The 16,243-nt window shown below is 44.6% G+C and overlaps 1 protein-coding gene across 3 annotated transcripts in view; it reads right to left on the bottom strand.

Moving 5' to 3' along the window:
- Nucleotides 1–16,243, bottom strand: part of PAQR6 (progestin and adipoQ receptor family member 6) — a 233,022-nt gene that overhangs the window by 159,919 nt on the left and 56,860 nt on the right. Inside the window, exon 1 of one of the 3 annotated variants that reach the window (XM_069218003.1) lies at nt 11,828–11,887. The exons of the other annotated variants lie outside the window; for them this stretch is intronic. The gene's annotated coding sequence lies outside the window, so the exon portion shown is untranslated. Of the gene's footprint in view, nt 1–11,827; nt 11,888–16,243 lie in introns of those variants that run through there. 3 annotated transcript variants of the gene reach the window in all.

Raw genomic sequence — 16,243 nt, 5'->3', positions numbered from 1 at the left:
CCACTGCTCCTCAAAACCTTATCTTGATCCCATTTTGGAAATGCAAAGGTTTTCTTGATACCTCTTTTTCACTCTTCATATTTCAGCAAATGAATTGCTGTATACCCAGTATAGAATGAAAACCAACTGCAGGGTGCAGCTTATTTATTGGCTCTGGGTACCTAGGGTTCTTGATGAACCTACAAGCCCTTTATATCCCCGCAACCAGAAGAGTCCAGCAGACAAAACGGTATATTGCTTTCAGAAATCTGACATCGCAGGAAAAAGTTACAGAGTAAAACATAAAGAAAAATGGCTGTTGTTTTCAGCTCAATTTCAATATTTTTTTATTTCAGCTGTTATTTTCTGTAGGAAAACCTTGTAGGATCTACACAAATGACCCCTTGCTGAATTCAGAATTTTGTCTAGTTTTCAGAAATGTTTAGCATTCCGGGATCCAGCATTGGTTTCACACCCATTCCTGTCACTAACTGGAAGGAGGCTGAAAGCACCAAATATAGTAGAAATGGGGTATGTCCCAGTAAAATGCCAAATTTGTGTTGAAAAATTCGGTTTTCTGATTCAAGTCTGCCCGTTCCTGAAAGGTGGGAAGATAGTGATTTCAGCACCAGAAACCCTTGGTTGATGGCATTTTCAGGGAAAAAACCACAAGCCTTCTTCGGCAGCCCTTTTTCCCCATTTTTTTGGAAAAAACAAAATTTTCACTGTATTTTGGCTATTTTCTTGGTCTCCTCCAGGGGAAACCACCAACTCTGGGTACCATTAGAATCCCTAGGATGTTGGAAAAAAAGGACGCAAATTTGGCGTGGTTAGCTTATGTGGACAAAAAGTTATGAAGCCCTAAGCGCGAACTACCCCAAATAGCCAAAAAAGGGCTCAGCACTGGGGGGGGGAAAGGCCCAGCAGCTAAGGGGTTAAGGAGGGCTTTGTAGGAATGGGTCAGGAGCTTGAAGTAGCATAATTTCTGGATCGGGAGCCAATAGAGGACCTTCAGGTGCAGGGTGGTGTGGGATCTCTTGGGAAGGTTGAGGATCAGTCTGGCAAGTGTGCTCTGGATTGCCTGGAGTCTTTGCGTGACTTCGGTGGTGGTGCCTGCGTCAAGTGCATTGCGGAATCCAGCGGGCTTGTGATGAGGGCCTGCAACACTGTCTTCCTCATGCTGATGGTGATCCACTAAAGATCTTGCACAGCATGTGGGAGCAGGATGTGGAAACAGCGTTGACCTGGCGTTTCATGGCAAGTTCACTGTTGAGAATGATGCCAAGTTCACAGGAGTGATCTTTCGTGTTGGGGTGGGTCCGAGCCCTGCTGGCCACCAGGATTCATTCCAGAAGGTTGAGTGTCTGCCAAAGATCAGAACCTCGGTTTGAATGTGTTGAGCTTCAGGCAGTAGTCTTTCATCCAGGAGGAAACATTCTTCATACAGTTGTGGAGGTTGGTCTTCGACTTGATGAGGTCGGGTGAGAGCGAGAGTATGAGCTGTGTATCATCAGCGTAGGAGATGATGTTGATGTTGTGCGATCGCCACAGATAGTGTACCTGACCTGTGAGGTGAAGGGGGAGAGGATGACTGTATGGGTGCGTCCTGTGAGGAAGGATGCCATCCACCTAAGCGCATCGTCTGTGATCCCAATATAGCGTAGTCGGTTGATCAGTGTGTGGTGGGAGACGGTGTTGAAGGTGGCGGAGAGGTCGAGCAGGATCAGGTGCAGCTTCTTCTCTATTTAGCAGGGCAAGGATGTTTTCTGTTGCAGCAATCAGAGCTGTCTCTGTGATTTGATTGGCTCTGAAGCCGGACTGGGAGGGGTCTAGCAGGTTGTTTTTCTCCAGGTGTTCTGTGAGTTGGAGGTTGATGGATTTCTCCAGGACTCTGGCAGGGACAGAAGGCAGTGAGATTGGGCAATAATTCTGGAGCTTGCTGGAATTTACAGAGGGATTCTTGAGGAGGGGTCTGATCTCTGCGTGTTTCCAGGCTTCTGTTAAAGTGATCATGATTAATTAGGCTTTGAGGATGGTAGGTAGCTGGCAGCTGATCTTGTTTCTTCTGAAATTGAAGATCCTGTAGGGGTAGGGGGTCGGTTGGTGCTCCCCAGTGGATAGAGCTCAGGAGTGTGATCGTGTTCGGTGTGCTGAGTTGTCCCCATGCCGTGAGTGGATGGTCGGCAGTGGAGATTGATGGGATGCTGGGTAAGTCGGAGGGTTGGGGATCGAAGTTACTGTAGATGATTTCTATCTTGTTGTGGAAGTAGATGGTGTGAGCATCGCAAAGTTCTTGTGGGGGGGGGGGGTTGGAGGTTTCAATGGCTGATGGGCAGGCAAACTCTGATGATGGTGAAGAGTTCCTTGGTTTGGTTGGCGCTGTTCTCTATCCGACTGGTCAGAGCCTCTTTTTTTGCAGCTGTGGTAGTTATTGAGGGCCGTTTTGAAGGTGGCTCGGTTGGTATGGTTCTTGCTGGTGTGCCATCTTCTCTCCAGTTGTTTGCACCTGTGCTTTGATTTGCTGCTATTTTCAAGAGTTATTAAAACTTCAATTGAATTGTGAAGTCAGATTTCTAATACATATTAAGGAAAAGTAATGTTTGAGAGGCCACCTTTTCCCTGCCTGGAGTTCCTGGAGGCTAATTTGCATTAGCTCTCCAGCTTCTCCCAGCCTGTAACTGGCCTGAATGAAGTGTGAAATGCCTCCCATAAGTAAATAATAGGCTGAAGTAAACAATAGGCTGACCTGAAAGGCAGAGATGACTTCTCTGAACTCCCTAAAATATTCAGACTGGGGGCTGTAGACATCCATGACACCAGATTGTCAAATCCTGCTTGACAGGTCTGCTTGAGCCACATGTAACAATTAGGAAGCACTTGAAAGGGAGATAACAAGATCCCAAGACAATTCATGTGCATCCACTCTCTAACTGCTGAATGGCCCTTCATCCACTAGCTGGTGCCAGGCTTAATTGTGGTACCCCAAGGTCATAAAATTTCTTTACCGCCTGAAGATCAGAGGTTGGCTGGACCTGCTGTCTAGGACCCGAGAGGAACCGTAAAGGACTGGATCTTCTTCTTCAGGTGCCCAGAACAAAGAAGTTGACTCCAAGGGTCAGTTTGCTGACCTGTTAAGTGGCTACAGGGGACACAATGTAAGAGACCCTTTCTTTTAAGGACCCAGCTGACCAGCCTGCTGTTGGCCTCTGCATGACACCCTGTGAATCTCTGGGCCCTTAGAAGTGTACTCTTGTGGTAGGTTGGGACTTAAAGACAAAGGGACAAATTTAAATGTTGACAGAATGGGAACTCCATTGCAACAATTTAAATGCGGGAGGGATCATAGGTTTGATTATGGTGGTGACTACTCAGTCATCGGCGCAGCCACACTTCTTTGATGGCCTGACAGAGTAAGGGTCGTCGAAGAATTGCCTATATGCCCATCTGTCCAATTAGGATGGATGAACATATAGTTGTTTTTTTTACTGCCCATCACTGCCAGGAAAACCCTGGGTATAAGGGACAGTAAAAAAGCAAAAATGGGCATTATCTTTTTTATTTAAAAAAACACAAAACAAATCCAGCTTTCTGATTTCCTGTTTGAAAAAAAGAAAAAGAAAAAAACAGTTTGGTGGAAGCAAAACTGTGGAAAGCACTGACAGGAACCACCATGACTGTGGTTCCTGCCAGTGCTTAAGAAATGACCTCCAGCTTGGTGGTCATTTCAAACTTCAGCAAGCAGCATGTCCGTCACGGAAACACCTGCACCAGTGATGGTGCCATGGATCACATATGACGCCAAGTAAACAGCACTGAATTAATTAGAAGAAGCATCATGGTCAGTGGCTGTGAAGCCCCTAAACTGCATGTCATCATAGACAGAGCCATCAGAATACCAAACCGACAGAAGCTGTAGCCTTGGGAAGTGGCTCAGAAGCTAGAAGAGCTGTCCTGAAGATTTTCTGCATGGGCAACCAAGGCCTCAACCTGCACATAGTCGGCGTATGGATTCTAAAATTTCTGTTTCATTTTTCACAGTGTTGAAATTGGCTCCACTGATGAGGAATACCCCAGGTTCTGGACAAAACATTAGGACTGAACGGTCCCAGGAACTGACAGTTCCTTGAGGAAGAAAAGGGATTCTCTTTTCTTTGGCTGTTTTTATTTTTTGTTGAAGACACACTTGGGAGATCATTCCATGGTGGGAGAGTTACCTGAAGGGAAAGTGGATCTTTTCGCTGTAACTCTGAGGGCATTGGCCAAAAATAGCTTGGCCTTAAAGCTTTCTGATTGCCTTCAAGTGCATCAAGGAACAACTGTCACAGGCAAAAGATTAATGTTGGAATCCTAGACACCACATGCAGATTACTGTGTGGGTCTGACAAGGGCATTTTCCTAAGGCATCTGCGATAGGGTTTAAACCCTGAAAAAGATATATGGAATCCCTACACCCTAAACTATGTACCACCACCAAATTGCTGATCTTCAAAACGGTGCTGAAAGGCCTTCTCATACAAAGACATTTTGGCCAGTTGTCCCTTTAGCCATCCTTTCCCATGATAATACAAATGTTAGAAATGGGGTCTCTAGTTGCAGTGGTTTGCACCCTGTCCAAGTAGGGACCCTCTCTCTAGTCAGAGTAAGGGAGTCACACAGCTAAGATGACCCGTGCTCACCCCATTGGTAGCTTGGCTCAAGCAGTCCGGCTTATCTCAGAGGTAATGTGCAAAGTATTTGTGTGTGCGTGTACACACACACACACACACACACACACTCTTTTACATCGGATTAGAAAAAGAGCCAATATTTATCCAAGTAAACATGATCAAAACAACAAAAATCCACCATATACAAGCAAATATACAAATTTATAAGGATTACATCTTAGTACAGCGATTAGAAATGCAACAGCTTCAACTGGGGCTATCACAAAGTCTTGAGAGAGTCGTCTCCAACAGTCCAACTCCACTCGTGAGGGAGTGCAGCCCAGTCACGGGGGTCGCACTGACCCCAGTTACAATACCTTGGAAAACAATGAGGAAACCTTGGCGCTGCACGGAGTCAGGGTGTGAGGCGCTGAAGGAGCCGGTGCAGCATTGGTTACTTGCTACCACTGAGGAGGTGAGGCGTTGGTTCCTTACTGCTAGGCAGAGGAGATGAGGCGTCAGTTCCTTACGGCTGCAGGGGAGGTGATGCAGCATTGGCGGCGGTTCCTTACAACCAGGTGGGGGTCGATGAATTCAGCGGGTCAAGACACAAGATGTAGTCTTGGCATTGTCGTGATCACACCACAGGGCCACAGGTGCTGCGGCAGAGTTGAGTGCCATGGACATAGGTGACATGGACTTTTGAGGCACTGCACCAGCATTGGGCCTATGGCACACGTTTCACTCAGCGGGGATCACAGCTCCGCTGCAGGTAGCAGCATGAGGTCAGAAAGTGGCACCAGTTCCGAAGTCGTTCTCAAGGTCGATGCACTTGATTCTTCCTTGTTACAGCAGAACCAACTCCCAAGGGCCCAGCAACTGGATTTGGCACCACTTGGCAAGTCATGACTCTCAGCAAGAAAGCTTAGGAGCTGGTAGGTGAAGTTTTTGATGTCCTGAGACTCCTTAACAAGGGGCAAGATCAGTCCAAGCCCTCAGAGAACCTTTGGAAGGAGGTTGTAGAAAGCAAAGTCCAGTCCTTTTACTTCCAGGACAGAAGCAGCAAGTGGCAGGACAGCACAGCAAAGCAACAGGCAGAGCGGCAGTCACTCCTATAGCATCCAGCTCTTCTTCCTGGCAGAATGTCCTCAGTCCTGGAAGATTCTAACTATGTTGTGTCAGAGGTTGAGTACTTAAACCCATTTCTGTCTTTGAAGTACTTTGCCTTTACTGCCCTGGACCCAGACACACTCCAGGGGGCTGAAGACTCCTTTGTGCGAGGACAGGCACACCCCTATTCAGGTGCAAGTGCCAGCTACTCCCACCACTCTAGCTCAGGAAGACCCATCAGCCTGGTGATGGGCCATAAGGATATGCAGGGCAGACCTCAGCTCCCTTTGCGTGACTTGTTAGAGTGAATACACAAACAGCCCAATTGTCATCATGACCTAGACGTGTATTCAGTAGAGATGCAGAGGCACAGAATGGTTACGCAAGAAAATACATACCTTCTAAGACTGACATTTTCAAACTTACAATTCAAAAACTTGTATTTTTAAATTGTGAGTTCAGAGATCCCAAACTCCATATCTCTATCTGCTCCCAATGGAAATTACACTTAGAAGATATTTCAAGTAAATCCCCCTGTTACCCTATGGGAGAGATAGGCCTTGCAATAGAAAAAAAACGAATTTAGGAGTATTTCACTATCAGGACATGTCAAACACACCAGTACATGCCCTACCTTTGAAATACACTGCACCCTGCTCATGGGGCTGCCTAGAGCCTACTTTAGAGGTGCCTTACATGTAGGAAAAGGGAAAGTTTGGGCCTGGCAAGCGGGTGCACGTGCCAGGTTGCAATGGCAGTTTACAACTGCACACACATACACTGCAGTGGCAGGTCTGAGAAATATTTACAGGGCTACTCCTGTGGGTGGTACAACCAGTGCGGCAGGCCCACTAATAGAGTAGAATTTACATGCCCTGGGCACACATATTTTACTTTACCAGGGACTTACTAGTAAATCAAATATGCCAATAATGGAGAAACCAATCACTATTACAATGTTCACAGGGAGCACATGCCTTTAGCACTGGTCAGCAGTGGTAAAGTGCCCAGCGACCAAAAGGAAGCAAAAACTAATTTCAGCACAGGATAAAAAAACAGGTCGTCACAAGCAAAAAGACAGAGGAAACCAGGCAAGAGATGACAGGTCTAACAGCAACCTTCTGGAGACGAAGATTAACTGCATTACCTGTGTCCCTGTCAACCTAACCTTCCTGCTGCTATCTATACTACCAACATCCCCTAACAATTCCGAGTCTGTGCCTTTGTAACAACCGAAGCGAGCAACTGTTTGTATGTATCTACCCAACTCTTTGTGCCTTTTTTAATTATCATAATTAAACAGTTTGTGAAATTGCATCTCTTGTAAAGAAACCTGTTTTTCCTGTAAGGCACTCTGACATCTTTAGGTAATGTCCACCCCAAATAAAAATGCATGAATAAATATCAAGGTCACCTGGAAAGGACATCTAAGGCGACTGCAGGTATTTATCATCATTATGCCTTATTTCAAATTAATCCAAATAATCTAATAAAAAGTGTCAAAACCTCAAGGCTTTGGACTGAAAGTTAGGGCTAACAAAGCTTTCAAGTTTTTTTTTTTATCCTAAAAATTATGTTGTATTCTGAAGAGATTTTGAGATGGAAACTGGTTTATTCTCCACACAGACCGCTGAGAATGCAGAAACACAAACACTGAATCCGGGAACTGAGCAGGGTCTCAACTTGAACCTTCTGGTAGGGAAGTACACAAAGGCAAAAGAAGTTAGTCTGTGTATTCGGTAGACCACAACAAACTGTGGAAGTGTATGGATTTGCTAGGGGCTCCGAAGGACATTATTACGTTGCTTGCATATACTTATAGTACTTTGACGTCAAGAGTAGGATATAGGCCAAGGGGGAGAATTCACTCCCATTTCAGATAGGGAGATGGGCCTGTTAGGGCCAAGTCCTTGCGCTTTTTAACTGACATCTTCACAAGAGAAAGTTTTTCAAGGAAGAAGTAATAAATCATAAGGAACTATGATGTTTACTACCTCCAATCACACCCAGTTGGCAATGTGGCACAACCGGGAGTAAACACATATTAACAATTAACTCCTATTACTAAGTACAAAGCAATTGAGAAACAAATACAGTGATATCTCAGAAATAACCTTTTCACATGCTTTCTGAGATGATAAAACGAAAAAAGGTGAATAAAACTGTTCATTTTTGTGATACTTTGAAGCCATTTCATGACTGCAGTATTTTAAGAAAACTAAATGTAATCCAATGTTGAAATAAATTCCCATGAAAAGGAAGAGCCAGAAGTTAAGGCTCCAAATGCTCTCAGGTGCAGGGCTATTTCCTTGAACCAGAAGAGGATTTCTCTTGCTTACTCGTGGGTGCTACTAAACACCACACCCACTCTCGCAACGCTGGGCGCCGGTCAGAGAAGTCGCAGTCCCTGGGGGACCTCAAACACTTACCTAAGCCTCAGGAGCCGCAAGAGAGGCAATCAGCACCAGGCAGGTGCTACTAAACAACATGCCTACTCCTGCAGTGTAGAAAGCCTACCAGAGAAGCTGAGGCCCCTTGGGGCTTCAAACACTTACCTAAGCGGCAGGAGCCACGAAAGAGCCAAACAGGGCCAGGAGGGCACTACTAAACACTACGCCCACTCCTGCAGTGCCCAGAAGAGGCTAACCTCTTAGCTGATGGGCTTCCCCCCACACCCCCCAGTGCTGAGCCCTTTTTGGCTATTTGGGGTAGTTCGTGCTTAGGCCTTCATAACTTTTTGTCCACATAAGCTATCCATGCCAAATTTGTGTCCTTTTTTCCCAACATCCTAGGGATTCTAAAGGTACCCAGAGTTTCTGGGTTCCCCTGGAGGAGACCAAGAAATTAGCCAAAATACACCTAAAATTTCGTTGTTTTCAAAAAAATGGGAAAAAAGGGCTGCCGAAGAAGGCTTGTGGTTTTTCCCCTGGAAATGGCACCAACAAAGGGTTTGCGATGCTAAAATCACCAGCTTCCCAGCTTTCAGGAACAGGCAGAGTTGAATCATAAAACCACATTTTTCAACACAATTTTGGCATTTTACTGGGACATACTTCATTTTTACTATTTTTGGTGCTTTCAGCCTCCTTCCAGTTAGTGACAGGAATGGGTGTGAAACCAATACGGGATCCCAGAAAGCTAAGCATTTCTGAAAAGTAGACAAAATTCTGAATTCAGCAAGGGGTCATTTGTGTAGATCCTACAAGGTTTTCCTACAGAAAATAACAGCTAAAATAAAACAATATTGAAATTGAGCTGAAAAAAACTCCATGTTTTTTTTTACTCTAACTTTTTCCTGCAATGTCAGTTTTTTTAAAGCAATATACAGTTACATGTGCTGGACTCTTCCGGTTGCGGGGATATATAGGGCTTGTAGGTTCATCAAGATCCCTAGGTACCCAGTGCCAATATATGAGCTGCACCTTGCAATGGGTTTTCATTCTATTCCGGGTATACATCAATTCATTTGCTGAAATATAAAGAGTGAAACATAGGTATCAAGAAAACCTTTGAATTTCCAAAATGGCCGCAAGATAAGGTGTTGAGAAGCAGTGGTTATTTGCACATCTCTGAATTCCGGGGTACCCATACTAGCATGTGCATTACAGGCCATTTTTCAAATAGATGTCTTTTTTACACACTGTCTTACATTTGGAAGGAAAAAAATTTAGACATACACAAGGGGCAAGAACACTTGTTGTGCTATTCTGTGTTCCCCCAAGTCTCCGGATAAAAATGGTACCTCACTTGCGTGGGTAGGCCTGATGCTCACGACAGGAAAGGCAATATGGACACATTACATTTTTACACTGAAATCTGATGTGTTTTTTGCAAAGTGTCTAGCTGTAGATTATGGCCTCTAGCTCAGCCGGCACCTAGGGAAACCTACCAAACCTGCGCATTTTTAAAAACTAGACATCATGGGGAATCCAGGATGGGCTGACTTGTGGGGCTCTCACCAGGTTCTGTTACCCAGAATCCTTTGCAAACCTCAAAATGTACCCAAAAAAACACTTTTCTTCGCATTACGGTGACAGAAAGTTCTGGAATGTGAGAGGAGTCCCAAATTTCCTTCCACCCAGCGTTCCCCCAAGTCTCCCGATAAAAATGGTACCTCACTTGTGTGGGTAGGACTAGTGCCTGCAACAGGAAATGCCACAGAACACAATGTGGACACATCACATTTTCCCAAAGAAAACAGAGCTTTTTGCCACACTCACACAACTGACTTGATATACAAGTGCCAGTAATAATAAAAGCAGATTTTGCACTTATAAGTTGATATGCATGTGCATTATATTACTCCACGATGTTGTCATGTTAAGCACAGTTAAATTCTCCTGCGGTGGGAGGGTCTAAGTGTTCCCTTGCAATAACACACTTTAAGTTAGGGAACTGTAAGCATTCACCATCTCAATCACAATGCGTTATGAGCAATCACAATCTTGTTTGCATCCCATTTATACTTTTGAAGTGATTGGAAATATAAAGGGGAAGGAATAAATTGTTTCCAGCTTGGAATCAGTTCTGAAACTCCCTAAAAACTGGTTGGAGTAGAGTGTGGGCAAAATATTATACTCTATGTATGCAATGGGCTTCCATTAGGCCCTGATCTTGTGAATACCCTGCACAGGCTCTGGCGTTCAGCATACCATGGCCAGACCTTGGAGTTCAGCCTACCCAAGCTAAGCACTGGAGTTAAGAAGAGCAAAGCTGAGCACGAAGGTTCAGCCTCTCATACATAAATCCTGCCCTCTTCCTACTTGAGCCAAATCTTGTGCTCAGCTTACCCCATTTAGACCTTAAAGTTCTTCATACTAGAACTAGTTCCTGGCGTTAACTCCACTCCAGCGAAGCAATAGAAATTAGACCATCACTGCCTAGACCTGGAGTTCGGCCTACCCCTGCTTGCCCTTGAGCTGGCCCTACCACTGCTGGGCCCTGGAGTTCAGTATACCCCAGCTGGGCCCTGGAGTTCAGTATACCCCAGCTGGGCCTTGGAGTCCAGATTAACACTGCAAGACCATGAAGTGTGACGAACATTAGTTAGATGCTGACCCCGGACTACCCCAGCCACACCCTGCAGTTCAACTCAAGCAAGACATGCCCCGAAATTCAGCATACCCAAGCCAGGATCTGACGGGGAGACTACCATGGCCAGTCCCTGAAGTTCAGCCTATGAGAGTTGGGCCTATCCCAGCTAGGTCTTACAGTGCAGCTAACCCCAGCTAGGCCTGGAGTTCAGCCTACCACAGTCACACCCTGGAGTTCAGCTTACCTCTATGCTTGCGACCTTTCTTCGAGAATAATACCAGCCATGTGCATACATGCCAAAAGACCCTATTCAAGTGGGAGTCTTCCGATTTATGAAGCAAAAAAAAAAAAATGCCTTTGACTGATTCCTGCCTGAAATTGCCTCAGCCTCAATAGAAGCCAACTGGTGAAATACATTCTCCAGATTTAAAAAATAATAATCCTCCCCCAATTTCGTCTTCTAAAATGTTAGCATGTATACATCTGTTCATGTTTTAAGTTTCTGAAAAGACCTGGACCCGATTCTTAAGTAGAACTTTGTATCAAATTGTCTGTATTCATTTTTAACATAGCTATTCTATCTTTATTAATTAGTGGTCATTAAGGCAGGTGTAGAACACAATTTAAAGGGTTTTCTTTTAATATTTATTGATTAAAGTATGTACTAAAGAGGGAAAATATCAGCTCTAGGTGATTTTGCTAATTTTTGTACAGGCAGGGACATTAAACTACTGGTCATATTAGTACAGACCCGGCCAAGTGGCAAGCCTATCTACCGCTGCCAAGTCGTGCACTCAACCTACCCTAGCCAAAGTGTGGATTTCAGCCTAGCCCAACTAGATCCTGGAGTTCAGCCTACCACAGGACATGGATGTCAAGCTATCCCTATTAGCTCCTGGAGTTCATTTTACCCAAGACAGACCCTGGAGTTCAGTCTACTCCAGGGAGCTGGTCCCTGTAGTTTACTTTACCCAGCAAGGCCCAGGCTTGCCGAGGGCTGTCAGACCCTTATGTTAAGCCTCCCCAAGCACTTAGTTTCAGTCAATAGCAGTTGGTACCTTGTTCCCAGCTGGCCGCAGGTGTTGCACCTGGAGCTCAACTTCCGGCTTTTCGGTCTCCTCTTCTTCATGCCCCCGCCGAACCTGCTCAAGGCAACTGGCGGGGGCCTTCCATTCCATCCAGGAGTGTTCCGAAAGTTGCGAGGGTACGGGGATGAATGCGTGGGGACTCCAGGGTCACTGTCTTAGGGGCAGGTACAGAGAACTCCTTTACTGCGGGCGGGGGAGGGAGGGAGATGCCGAGGGTGTTGATTCTGCGCTGGTGACAGCCGGCAGACTGTGGAGGTTTTCGCTCAGGAACGTTGCTTTATTGCGCTGACCTTTTGTGCGTCATCGCCTCTGTGAAGTCACCTCGGCGGCGTGAGGTCACTGCGGCACGTTTCACGTCATCCTTGAGCGATGGCGCGCGATCGGAAGTCCACCACAATGGGAGCAAGTTTTGTACCATGGTCATCAGCAAAAACAGTGAATAGAGGCGATGGCGTAATGTGCAGGTATTGTGGGGAATTTGGGGTTCTGAAAACATCGGTCCTCGGTACCACGGGGTATTAAACCGACTACATGTACAGTTGCCACCACCACAAGAAACTACTGTCATCTACAGGTGCAAAGCGAATAGATGTGTGGTTTTCTTCTCGTGATAACGGAGAGATCTGACCTATCGATGAGTGCGTCATCGCGGTCTTGTTTATAGATCCGGGGTGTTAGTAGTCCTTTGCTGCGAAGCTTTGTTTTACTAAGCTTTTCTGCCCGAACTGTGACGCTTATACAAATGCAGCTTTTTACTGATGTAAATTACTTGGAACATTTACTACGGAAGTATTATGAGGACCAAATGTGCCATTTGTTTCAAATGATAATGACTAATTTAATGTTGCTAAAAAAAATATTATTTTCTCAACGCCCTAAAGCAGTAAACAGGAACACAGTGGAGCCTGTGCCCTACACCTACTCACTCCCTTTAATATGGGTATCATGTACCGAACTGAACATTGTCAAGAGCCAAAATCGTTTACTGCCTAAACGTTGTGGATCCATGCGGAAAAAAAACCCATTACCTCATTTTCCATTACAAAGAGATCACTGCCACATTTTTATTAGGTCTGTCGCTATTACGCCATTTATATTGGAAGAATTACTACACCCCGCCTTCCGAAGCGTATGCTCACCTTACCCCATCAAATCTCTACTTTGCTACGTCTATGCCACCCCCACACTCCAGAAAATGTGTTGTTTCATGGTCATTTGTTTCATGCTTATGGTTTGTTTTGGTTATGGTCTTGAAGTTTTCATATAATGTTATTCCATCTTTCACACAGGCCTACCAATGCAACACCTAGTCTGAGTAATTGCCTCTAGGAAGCTGGACTGAGCCATTAAGTGAGTGTATGGGTGCATAAAAGCAACATGAAGATGAACACCTCACCCAGGTTTCTCTCCATCAGGGGTCTTCAACCTTTTTTGGAACACAGGCTATTTTTGTTCAGTGAAAATAACCTTGTGCTACTTATTAGTTGTTAGTGTTGTAACAGTGACCACAACAGAGAAAAACATCTAATTTAGTAGGGTTGTCTGCACAAAGGAGAGCCAGTCTCTGGTGGATAGAGAGCTACCAGTAGCTCACGACCTACTTGTTAGAGAATCCTGCACTACATCATGGTAATAATACTGGTAATCTTACGTCACTGAAAATTAAGGAAAGCCTGTCACTGTCTAGGCTACGTGTATATGTCTTTGAACGATGGATTGTGTTGAGGCCCGTGCGATTGCCAGTGGCTGAGATTAATTCAAGCATTCCATCCATCACCTTGTTGTTTTTGTATTTGCAGTCTCATGCGCCTTTCTTGCCACAGTCCTTACATCCTTGAGGTGAGTTCTCACCGAGAGACAGACAATCTAGTACCCATAACCATGAAGAAGATTTCCCTCAATCCACAACATAGCCTATCACCAAAGTCATTACCTCTCAGGACCAGTCACAGTAAAATACAGGCGCTTAGCCTGTGCCCTGGAGAAGCACCGGTGGGGAGGCTCAGTGAAGGGAAGCAGGGCTAAAAGAAGCTTATGACAAAAAAGACTAGGAGTAATGAAGATTACCTGTAAGTAAACAGGGCATTACCATCTAATCTGTGTCCCTTATCACAGTGTTCACATATGCAAGGATGTGTACCAAGTAGGCAACCTGACTCCAGGTTCCCAAAACGACAGGACACAGGACTGATGCATAAAGGTGCCATTGCAAACCAGCAGAACCAACAAAAATTGCCTGCAGGACACCGGCATCCAAATGATTCCACCATCAAGTTTGAATACTCCTATGTCCTGAAGAATGTCTTGTCAGAAGTGATTACACAAGGCCAAAAAAGAGTTGACCCACATTTTAATTGAGCACCCACCATTTTACATAATGGCCACAGGTGAGCCCGTAAACTTCCTAATAGGCAAAGAGAATGCAGAATAAGCTGGAACTCTGTTACTGGTAGTTACAAGAGTTGTGCTGTGTTACAATTTTACTTTGTACACGTTTTGATATATTACTTCTTTTATTACAAGAGCACCAATTTGCCCTTCATCGCTTGCACCGTCTCCAACCATGTAGTTCACCTGCGCAAGCCATTGCTTAATTGTAAACTGTATTTAATTCAATATATCAAGACTGTGGTACATAGTGAAGGCTAAATTGCAGTGGTTTCAGAATGAGTATTAATTGATCAGAATCTTGATTAAATACTGAGTACTTCAAAAAAACAAGATATCTCTTGCAGACTGCTTATAGGTGTTGTATTGTCCTTGCATGACCTCTGTTCCAAAAACAGAAGAGGTACCTATGCTTATCAGATGTGCTATCATCACAAGTAGTTTTACCCCATGCGGGCAAAAGTCAATTCTTTGAGGTAGTACTCATCAATCACATTCTTCATTTGGGTGGGTATGTATGGAAAGGATATTTATGTATCAAAACCACATGGATGGCACATGAACTCCTGTCATTCTGCATGGTCTGTCAAAGTAAGAGTTTGGGAAAGATCTCCCCCTTCCACAGAAGATTTTCTCTCAGTCCACTGCTTCCAGCATGGCATAAGCTCACAGTGGCAACAGCTTAATTCCTTCCTGCATTTCCTCGTTCACCTGTAGTTCAGGCCATGCGGTACATTCTGTGCATGCTGTAGATATACAGCACTAGTGGGGTGTGCTTTTTGCAAAGTGTTTCCTCCTCTTGGTTTTACCATTGCTAGAACCTGCATGTTCTGTAGATCAGGGGGCGTTTTTCAGCATCTTTGTCTCCAACGCAAAGATCGCTTACCGTGTATTGTAAGGTACCCGTGGTTTAGGTGTGTGATTGCTCCACAGTACATTTCGTATCTACACAAGGGTATATTGTAGTTTGCATGTGAGAACTGTATTCACCAATAGTGTGAGTTACACCTGTATCAGTGTTGGTGTGTGACTAGTGAACTTTCTGTCAGGTATTGTGAGATGGACTCAGGAGGATCTAGCTAAGAGCAATGTCTGTGGTGTGTGCATGGTGTTAATAAACTTGAGTAACATATAAGTGATAGTATGTGAATAGGTATCTTTACAGACAAGATGCAAGGCAAGTGCATGGGGTGAGTTTACCGTGTGGAAGGTGGTTGGGATTAACCAGGGACAGTTGCAGCCCTTATCATATAATGAAGTTAGGAGAAACCTTAATCTCAAACTAAAAGTGGTGCTTGTAATTGGCTGAACAGTCAAAATAAAGTATTCCCAAATGCCAAATGGGAAACAGGGAAAGTAAACTGGGGTGATCCATATGGATAGTGAGGTCATTAAGTATATGTTGGGTACACATACTGCATTACCTGGGCACTAGCAGTTATGTTGTTTCCAAATGGGCTTGAAAATTGAAATGAGACCAGAGGATAGATTTATCAACACTTTGCGCTTGTGCAGAGTCTCAGAAAGTGATGTAAACCAGTGCAAATTGTTGACATAGTATTTACTGTAGGAAACAAAACTCTGTGCTGGAAAGTAGCTTTTAAGTAACACAAGTAGGGCTTTACCCTACTTTGCATTAAGGGGGCATCCTATGGGCGGTACACTGACGTTCCATGCTGCCACCTATGGTTTTTGATGCAAACCTATAACTAATAATAATTGTAACTAGGAATTTGAATAAAAAATATTGTATCCTCGAGGCAGGTGTTAAGTTGGAGAATTTTTTTTAATTTCTACAGTTTTTTTCCCCATTGCATATATGCTGCACTGTGTAGCTCAGTCACAAAGTGGGAAAAGTTGTAGGGTTAGATTAGCATGGTAGTTTGCATTGAAAGTGTACCCTTACAGTTCAAAACCTATGCTAGGCTTCACACCTTCCTTTGTGTTACAATACAGAGGTGTGTGTGTGTGGCACAAGGCAGCTTGTTTGAGAGCCAG

This window comes from Pleurodeles waltl, chromosome 12 (genome assembly GCF_031143425.1).
Source record: "Pleurodeles waltl isolate 20211129_DDA chromosome 12, aPleWal1.hap1.20221129, whole genome shotgun sequence".
Lineage (NCBI taxonomy): Eukaryota > Metazoa > Chordata > Amphibia > Caudata > Salamandridae > Pleurodeles > Pleurodeles waltl.
Note: the sequence above shows the minus strand (reverse complement) of the source record. Positions and strands in the feature narration are given on the sequence as shown.